Below are 10,662 nucleotides of genomic sequence, written 5' to 3'. Positions count from 1 at the left end.
ATCCCGAAAATAGTCTTTGGAATTGGTGGGGAAGATGTGGCACTTCACCAGATCTGATAGGAAGACATTCAGAAGGGTCAGCAGACAGACCTGCAACTTTTTATGGGCTTTTTTTTTCTTTTTTCATGTCTATCCATATAAGACAGGCAGGATAACCAATCCCATGGAGAAAACAGGGCATGGAAGAGGAGGAGATGGGAGAAAGGGAGGCAGGAGCCACTAAACCCAGGGACAAGGGAACAATAAGAGATCTAAAATTGATGGTGAGGAGGGTGTAGAATGCCTGATGGGGTTTGATCAAGTGCAATATAGACGAAAGAAAGTGCTGAGAATCAAAAGTACTGAGGTCGAACATAATAGGGGGACAGGAAGAAAATAAAAAGAAATAGAGGAAAGAATTAGGAGACAAAAGACCTTTATAGAGATATAAATATAGACATGCACATATGTAAATATATTAATATATAATGAGAGGGGAGTCAGTGAGCCAGCAGCGCCTGCGCGGGCGTCGTCCGGCTTCAGGGCCCAGGATGCGCGCGCAGTGCTCCTCGCCCGGGCGGAAGTTCCCGCGGGGCAACTGAGCGGGGCGGCGGGCTGCCAACCTCTGGACGCCTGACCCTGACCGCGTCCGCAGGGCGCCGTGGAGGTGGACTGTCCAGCCCAGTGACTCTAAGGGCCAGTTACCCCACAAAGCATGATCACCTTCTGTCCCGAGTGTGGCCAAAATATTGAGTCAACGTTCAAATTCTGCCCCTACTGCCGGAAATGCTTGCCTACCGAGGAGCAAGGGAGGTCCCCGACCACTGTCAGACCACCGCTGCCATCCTGCCGAGGCGCCAGGAAAGACCCGAGCTCCAGCCCTGAAAGCCCTTGCAAGAAAGTGAAATGGTCCAGCACTGTCACCTCTCCCCCGTCATCCCTCTGCTCTGACAGTGACAGCTCCGGGTCTAAGGAGCTACTGAGGAAATCTCAGCGGCCCAGAGGCTCCAAGTCCCTTTCGGCCTCGCTCTCTGGACTGGGTGTCTCTCATAGACAGGAACCAGGGCCCTGGAACAAACTTCCGACCCCCCAAACCAGCCCGCAGGCAACCCGGCAAAGCCCCCAGAACCTGAAGCGGAGCCGGGTAACCGCCTCTCTGGAGGCCCTGCCCCTGGGTACCGTGCTGACGGACAAGAACAGACAGCACTGGAAACTGAGCTGCCTGCAGACCAGGGACGACCAGGGCATTCTCTACGAAGCTGAGCTCCTCTCCGACGCCTCAAGGTCTCAGAAGCAAAGCTATTCTCTCAAACTAGATGCCAAGGACGGACGTCTGTTCAACGAACAGAGCTTTTTCCAGCGAGCCGCCAAGCCTCAGCAAGTCAACAAGTGGAAGAAGCTGTATTGCACCCCGCTCCTGGCCATCCCCACCTGCTTCGGTTTCGGCGTGCATGCAGACAAGTACAGGTTCATGGTGTTCCCCAAGCTGGGGAGGAGCCTCCAGTCGACTCTGGACTGCCACCCGAAGCGCATCATTCCCGAGAGGTCGGTGTTCCAGCTGGCCTGTCGCCTGCTGGACGCGCTGCAGTACCTCCATGAAAATGAGTACGTGCACGGGAACGTGACCGCTGACAATATCTTCGTGAATCCAGAAGACACGAGCCAAGTGACCCTGGCGGGCTACGGCTTCACCTTCCGCTACTGCCCAGAGGGCCGGCACGTGGCCTATGTCGAAGGCAGCAGGACCCCCCATGACGGGGACCTGGAGTTCATCAGCATGGATCTGCACAGAGGATGCGGACCTTCCCGCCGGAGTGACCTGCAGACCTTGGGCTACTGCCTGCTCAAGTGGCTGTACGGGTGCTTGCCGTGGACAAACTGCCTCCCCAACACCGACAGCATCATGATGCTGAAGGAGAAGTTCCTAGGCAACCCCAAGTCCCTCGTGGAGGAGTGCACCAGGTGGAGCAGGCCTTCAGAGACCCTCCAGGAATATCTGAGAGTAGTGATGGCCCTCCAGTATGACGAGAAGCCACCCTACGCCACCCTGAAGAACAATCTGGAAGCTCTGCTGCAGGACCTGTGGGTGTCGGCTTACGACCCTGTGAACCTACACATGGTGCCCTAGGGGGTGTCCAGCTGGGAAGTGACCGAACTTTCCAGAAGCCGCAGTTTGACATGGCCAAGAGGAGGAGAAGAAATGTGATTCACGGCCTGCTGTTTCATCACAGACCAGCTTCTACAGAGAATCCTTCAATGTGCAGACCTGCCGCTCCCCAGCCAGGGGCTTGGCAGCACCAGTTAGCATCAGGGAACCCCTAGAGACCCCCAGCGCCCCACCCCGAAGCTGTGACTTTCCCCCTTCTGGCTGTCCCGTCCCCCACCGTCCAGCAAGCTGTTGGGGACATGGACGGAGGAGACTCCTGACCCGTGGTGGGGGCGAGGCCGGCCCCTCAGCAGGGCCCTGCCGATCATTTCCGTCGCTGCGCTTTGGGAATAAATGCTTTGATTTGAGCGGAAAAAAAAATGAGAGGGATATAAGTCTATGTAAATATATTTAAATGTTAAGTATTAAGGTAACAGACAGACATTGGGTCTCTACTCAAGCACTCCCTCAATGCAAGAACAATGTTTTCTAACAATGTGGCATTCTGTGATGCTCACCATCCCAACACGATCAATGAAGTAAAAATGGGTGCATAAACAAATGTGGTTAAGAAAGCAGATGGTGCCGGCTATTAAAAGATATAGCATCTGGGATCTTAAAGGTTTGAAGTTAAACAAGCGGCCATCTAGCAGGGACACAATTCAGCATGGAAGAAGCACACCATCCTGTGTGGTCACAAGGTGTTGACAAGATCAGGTATCAAGCATTAGAAGACCCCAAACAAACAAATGTATCAATGCAAACAATGGAGGTCTGAGTGGAGACCCAAAACCCATCTGTAGACAATTAGATATTCCCTCACAAAAGGGTCACAAGGAAAGAATGAGACAGCCAGGGTGCAGCATAGCACCCAGGGAACACACAACATTCCTCTAGTTCAGTGGTTCTCAACCTTCCTAATACCGTGGCCCTTTAATACAGTTCCTCATATTGTGGTGATTCCCCCAACCATAAATTATTTTCGTTGCTACTTCAGAACTGTAATTTTGCCACTGTTATGAATCGGGTCACCTCTGTGAAAGGGTCATTTGAACCCCTAAAGGGGTCATGAACCACAGATTGAGAACCTCTGCTCTAGTTCTTTAATGCTTCCTCTTACTCGTCCCCCCCATCCCCAATCATGGTGCTTGTTCTACCTTACAAGTATGGCTAGACTGGAGCATGAACACTGGTACAGGTTAGAGCTCTCGACACATGGTGTCCAGGACACATAAACCCCTCAGGAACAGTAATGGAAATAGTAATACAATGAGGGTGGGGGAAGGTGGAGAAAGAGAGGAAAAAACAGGGAACTGAGTACACTGATTGACATATAACACCCCCTCCCCACTGGGGTACGAACAACAGAAACATGGGCAAAGGGAGACAGTGGACAGTGCTGGATATAATAATAATTTTTGGAAATAATAATTTATAATTTATCAGAGGTCCAAAGGGTGGGAAGATGGGGGAGGGAGGGAAAAAAGAGGAGCTAATACCAAGGGCTCAAATAGAAAGAAAATGTTTTGGAAATGATAATGGCAACATATGTACAAATGTCCTTGATACAATGGATGTATGGATTGTTGTAAGAACCCTCAATAAAATGATGTATTAATTGAAAAGAATACACAGTCGCTGTATAAAAAGAACTAGTTAGCATTCTAGCATTTCAGGAGGTAGTATATGAGCAAGAACCTATGGTGCTGAAGAAGTCCAAGCTGAAACATCAGCCGAAACCAAGGCTCCCGGAATTGATGGAATAGCAACTGAAATATTTCAACAAGCCGATGAAACCCTAGAAGCATTCACATATGTCAGGAAATTTGGAAGACAGCTACTTGGCCAACAGACTGAGCGAGATCCATATTTGTATCCAAAGAAAGGTGACCCAACAGACTTCTCATATTATAGAATAATATCATGAATACCACCTGCAAAGAAAAGTGTTTTGAAGATCACTCACTAATGCAGCAGTCCATTGACAGGGAGCTGCCAGAGCTTCAGGCTGGATTCAGAAGAGGACATGGAACAGGGATATCATTGCTGATTTCAAATGGATATTTTCTGAAAGTGGAGAATACCAGAGAGATGTTTGTTTGTGTTTTATTGACTATGTCAAGGTATTTGACTATACAGATCATAACAAAGCTCTGAAAAGAATGGGAAATTCAGAATATCTCATTGTGCTCATGAGGAACCTGTTCATGGTTCAAGAATTGTGTGAACAGACCAAGGGAGTATTGCATAGTTTAAAATCAGGAATGGTGCATGTAATGGTTGTATCCTCTCACCATACTTATTCAATCAGATCGAATATTTAGAGAAGTTGCATTATATGCAGAATAATGTCGATTCTGGATTAAAGAAAGGCTTATTAACAACCTGTTATATGCAGATGACATAACTTTGCTTGCTGAAAGTGAAGGGAGACATGGGACAGGGCAAGGTATGACAAAACAATAATTTATAAACTATCAAGGGTTCATGAGGGCGGGGGAAGCAGGGAGGGAAGGGGAAAAATGAGGAGCTGATGCCAGGGACTTAAGTGGAGAGCAAATGTTTTGAGAATGATGAGGGCAATGAATGTACAAGTGTGCTTTACACAATTGATGTATGTATGGATTGTGATAAGAGTTCTATGAGCCCCTAATAAAAGCATTAAAAAACCTTGTTAAACATAAATAAAAAACACACAAATTTTTTAAAAGAGTAAATTAGGTTCTTACAGGGGCTATAGTAATTTTTGCATGCAATTAAATGCATGATTCATTTTTAAAAAACAGATGGTTGTTGTTAGGTGCTGTTGATTGGCTGTGGCTCATAGCGACCCTGTGCACAGCAGAAGGAAGCAACATCTGGTCCTGCACCATTACTGTAACGACTGTGGCAATCCACCTCGCCAAGGGCCTTCCTCTCTGTGGCCGCCCCTGCACTTCACCAAGCATGAGGTCCTTCTCCAGGGGCTGGTCTCTCCTGACAACATGTCCAAAGTACGTGAGATGAAGTCTCACTAGTCTTGCCTCTAAGGACTATTCTAGTCGTATTTCTTCCCAGACAGATATTCCAGATTAGGTACAAAAGGAAACAGAAACTTGGAGAATGCCCACACTCTCTGAAGAGGACAGGTGCGGACTGGTTTACCAGCCTAGCAACTTCAAGGTGTCTAGAAGGAAGTTGAGACAATAATTTTCACCCAGAGTGACAGACAGAGCTTTCTTCTAGAGTGTTGTTTTTCAACCATCCCCTGTGCATTCCTGGAACGATCCAGAGGGACTGCAAAAACAGATATCTGCACTTTGTCCTGGATTACCAGCTATAGCACAAAAGTGCTCAATTGCCTGGGGGAAGATGAATAATGTTTTTCTGAAAAGGGGACATTTTTAATGAGTTTGGGAACCTATGTTGTAGACCAGGGATTGGCAAGCTGCAACTCTCGGGCGAGCCGTGTGCGACTCTTTCAGTAGGTATATGTGGCTCTAAGGGAAAACTGAAAAAAATTAAAGATATTATTCAGCTAATGATAATTTCATTTGTTTGTAAAAAATATAGTCATGACACTCAAACAATTTTTAAATTTTTGTGAGGTACAGGATTGGATCTTCTGTCTCAAAAGTTTGCCAACCCTTGTTGTAGATCACAGGTTCCCAAGCTCATTTCTAGACTGCTTATTTTAAAGAGGCCGCACCCTCAATTCAGACCAAGTTCCTAAAGTAAGAAAATACTGACTTGCTTGTTTTAGTCTCCCGTTTGTGGTATTTATCTTGTAGCAACACTAGCAAATAAAACCTGCATCATAAAACGCAGAATGTGATTACCGTTATCAGCTTCGAATTACCCAATATACCTTGGAGCAAGGACTGCTAACAGGGATGAAATGCGACATAAAATTAGAAACCAACGTGTTTACTCTGAGTAGATCCCAGTACAATTCCAAGTTTCAAGTAGCTCTGTTTCCTTAGAGGTGGAAACCTAAGGCAGCCCCTCTCGATCTCTTCACTCCCCAAAGCTTTGCTCTTCCCCTGCTGTGTGCCTGACACCGTACTAGGTCGTGAGATAGCTAAAAACTCTCAAATCTCTTCCATATGGTCAATTCTGACTGATAGTAACCCTGCGAGATAGGGAAGAACTAGCCCTGTTGGTTTCTAAGACTTTACAGGAATACAAAGCCTCATCTTTCTCCTGCAGAGCAGCTGGTGATTTTGAACTGCTGCCTTTGTGCTTAGCTGCCCAAGAAACCCAAGTTATGCTTCACAGGAATGACTGTGGGAGAGGAGAGTAGTCAAACAAATACTTTCTGAAATACATGTATGATTCCTGTTAAGTGAAATAAAAATGGGGTCATGTGGCTGACAAAATGGTTTTGGTGGTTATGTGGACAACACCTCTAAGACTTATATTTATTGAAATTTAACCTTGTTTTTCTGTAAATCAGAACATCATCATTGACCCATGAGATCATGGTAGTAGTCCAATACTAAATTGTATAAGCAGATCAGAAACTACGGTTCTTTTGCTTCTGAATCTTTTCAATAATAGCCCATCACTGCTGGTGCTTGGTAGAGGTACCTTTCCACTTTCAGTTGGGCACTACCAGATTTTTTAATCTTTTTTGACAAATAAACCTCATTCAATAGATTAATTTCATTATTGATTCATTCTCTTAACATTACAAACTGTGATGTGCTCATAAGAAAAGAAAGGAAAGGTGGGATTTGAGGTTATAACCGGAATATCTTGTTTCATTTGGTCGGAAGAGGGAGTTAAAAGAAGGCTTTTCTGAGAAAGGTGATTTAAACAAAAGATATGAAGAATGACCAGAAGTCAGTGGAATGAAGAGTAAAGTAAAATAGTCCAAGCATGTGCAAAAGTCATAATTGATAAAAATTGCCAAATTCTTTACACTGTAGGAGGCAGGAAAAAAAAGAAGATAGTAAGAAAGATAACGGCAGCAGATAGCTGCAGAGAGGTAAGTGACAGACATCTCTCACTGGAACTTCATCCAAGGAAGGCCGCTCATTGAACGCGGTTGTCCAAATACAGCAGGGATCCACTTCTCACAATTCAAATGCTAGTCAGTCAGTAGAATCCCAACAGAATTCCAAGATATACTTCAAACATTTATTCTCTTCTCTATAATGGGTTTTTTATATATAAATCATTTTATTGGGGGATCTTACAGCTCTTATACAATTCATACATCAATTGTATCAAGCACATTTGTACATATGTTGCCATAATTTTCAAAACATTTTCTTTCTACCTGAGCCTTTGGTATAAGCACCCCTTTTCCCCCTCCACCCTCCCCTTCCCAACTTCATGAACCCTTGAAAAATTATAAATTATTATTTTTTTATATCTTACACCATCCTCTGTCTCCCTTCACCCATGTTTCTGTTCACTCCCCTCAGGTGGGGCAAGGCCGGGGTGGGTTAAACGTTGATCATTGCAATCAATTCCCCCTCTCTCCGCCTTCTTCCTCCACCTTTACCCAACCCTTATTGTATCACTACTCCCATTACTGTTCCTGAAGGGTTTATTTGTTCTGGATTCCGTGTGTTGAGAGCTCTTATCTGTGCCAGTGTACATGTTCCAGTCTAGTAGGATTTGTAAGGTAGAACTGGGGTCATGATAGTGGGGTGGGGAGCTTTAAAGAACCAGAGGAATGGTGAGTATTTCATTGGTGCTGTACTGCACCTGGATGGGTCATCCCTTCCTTGTGACCCTGCTGTGAGGGGATGTCCAATTGTCTCCAGATGGGCTTTGGGTCTCCACTCCTACCCACCTTCATTCACATTGATATGATTGTTTGGTTTTGGTCTTCTGATGCCTGATACCTGATCCTGTCAACACCCTGTGCTTACACAGAGTGATGTGCTTCTTCCACGTGGACTTTGTTACTTCCCTACTAGATGGTCGCTTGTTTAACTTCAATCCTCAATACCCCAGACAATATATTTTCTGATAGCCAGGTACCATAAGCTTTCTTCACATTTACTTTTGCACTCATTTTGTCTTCAGCAATTGTGTCAGGAAGGTGAGCATCATGGAATGTCAGGGTACTGGAACAAAGTGTTCTTGCATTGAAGGAGGATTTGAGTAGAGGCCCAATGTCCACCTTAATGCCTAACCTATAAATATATGTACATAGACCTATATCCCTATCATTACATATTAATATATTTACATATATACATGCCTATATGTATACCTCTATAAATGTGTTTTACCTCCCAGTTCTTTCCTCTATTTCCTTTTACTGTCCCTGTCCCATTATCATGTTCATTTGGCTCTCGGTAATTCCTCTTGACTACATTGCACTTGATCAAACCCTACCAGGCATTCTATACTCTCCTTATCCTCAATTTTAGATCTCTTGTTGTTCCCTTGTCCCTGGGTTTGTTGGGTTTGTCCCACCCAAAGTAACACCAGAAAAAGGATCTCAGCCCCTGAAAACCCTAACATAATTAGTCCCCAAGCTTCATACTCAGCACCCCACCCCCGTCTCCTTCTTCCCTGCGTTGTTCTCCAGTGCCCTGCACCCACATGTACTCCCTTTCCCACTGTAGCACACATGTTCACACAGTAACACCACTAAAGGATAGGAATTCCCAAACACAAGGAAGTTTTACTTTATTCTTTATTCTCTTCGGGTTTCGTTCCCCCCCCCCTCAGATGTTATCTCTCACTTACATTTCTGGGGTCCTCTTCAAAAGCAACCCCACCTTCTTGAGAATATACTTGCCCCGAGGCCAAAACAGGCAGGCCTGTAGATTCTGGCACATCCACCAAAACAAGAGCACCCCCACCTTCCCCTCTGAGGGCACAGACACACCCACATTTGGACTGCCATAGCAACAGAACGTCCAAACCCACGCCCACATCACACCCAAGTCTTTTGTCTCTTTCCTCTCTTGTCCCGCCTTTCCCCGACACATCTATCCATGAACTCTTTCTATTTTCTCCCTATTTCCTTGTGAAGTATATTTCCACGAAATTTATTAACTCTGATTACCCCTCTTAAACACATTTTCCCATTATTTTTACAAATCTGTTGTTGTATCGAGACAGTCACTTACTCTTAGCATCATTACTTGTATTTTCTCTTCTGCCCCTCACTATGCCATTTCTCTCTTTTTCTCCTTTAACTACCTTATGTTTTCCAGCTCCTACTAAGCTTCTCTCGTGTCACTGGAAAGAGCCAACTACCTCTACAGGAGTTCATACACCACTATAACTACACCACGATGCTGAAGAAACAGATGCTAATCCCAGTAAACAAAAAAAAACAAAATTTAAGAAAAACGAACACAAACAACTGAAAATCACTAACCACAGTGGAGTACTATGAAGAGGAGGCCTTTTAACTTTCAGAAACAGGGCTCAAAAGAGTGATGCTGAGGTCCTTTCAAGAGATGCGGGCAACAGTCATGAAAACAAGAGAAGAAATTGAAAAACTAAAGTTATTAAACCAAAATAAATTCCAGAAGATAAACAATGGGATAGCAGAATTAGGTAACATAGTAAAAGACCCAAGGAATAGAATGGAAGAAAATAAAAATTGAATCTGTGAGCTCGAAAACAATCATTCTGACGATGACTGACAAAAGAAATAATCAACAACAACAACAAAAGTTGAAAGAATCAAAAGAAAGTTTGAGAATGATGTAGGACACTATCAAGAGAAACAATCAGCATCTCACTGGGATCCCAGAACAACAACAAACAGATACATATAAGGAGGAACAAAGGCACCAATAAAACCACACAAACACACACAAGGGTGGGGGGAAGGAAAAAACCAAACACAAATACAGCAAAATGTCAGCAATAAATATATATTAATCATGACACTGAATATCACTGGAGCAAATTCACCAATCAAAAAACAGGAGTAACAGATTGGATTAAAAAACACAGCTCCTGCTTTCTTTTCAATTGAGGTTTTTAATGTTTTACTTTGCTAAGGTTGTTAGTTTTGTTTTGTATTTTTCAATGTCTTTTCTGTCTAGGATAGTTAAAATAAATCTAGGATAGTTATAGCAAATCTAAAGAGACAGTAACTGGATTGATGGTTGCTGTGGGGTATGGTAGTAAGGAGGTTAGCGGGAACGGGGAGCTAATAACGGAACATACAGAAATGGAGAAAATGTTCTAAAATGGATTGTGGTGATGATTGTACAATTCCTCTTGAACAGACTGAACTATTCAGCTGTATGATATGTGAATTATATGCAAACAGAACTGGTGAAAAGGAAAACAAGACCCGTCTCTATGCTACCAACAAGAGACACACTATAGACATACAAGTGACTAAAACTCAATGGTGAAAAATCTACCAAGTCAATGGCCACCATAAAAAGGCAAAGGTAGCAATATTAATCTCTGATAAAATAGACTTCAAGAAAAATAACATAATGAGGGACAAGAATGGACACGACATAATGGTTAAAGGAACATACATCCAGAACATATCATCTTAGTAAATATATATGCACCCAAGTAAAGGCTCTAAAAATACATCAATTAAATACAGA

General features: G+C 44.0%; 1 pseudogene; it reads left to right on the top strand.

Moving 5' to 3' along the window:
• Positions 1 to 587: 587 nt before the first annotated feature.
• On the top strand, positions 588 to 2,341 carry LOC142436986 (serine/threonine-protein kinase VRK3 pseudogene; annotated as a pseudogene).
• Positions 2,342 to 10,662: the final 8,321 nt, after the last annotated feature.

The sequence above is a fragment of the Tenrec ecaudatus genome, chromosome 1 (genome assembly GCF_050624435.1).
Source record: "Tenrec ecaudatus isolate mTenEca1 chromosome 1, mTenEca1.hap1, whole genome shotgun sequence".
Lineage (NCBI taxonomy): Eukaryota > Metazoa > Chordata > Mammalia > Afrosoricida > Tenrecidae > Tenrec > Tenrec ecaudatus.
This window is presented reverse-complemented; position numbering and strand designations above follow the sequence as displayed.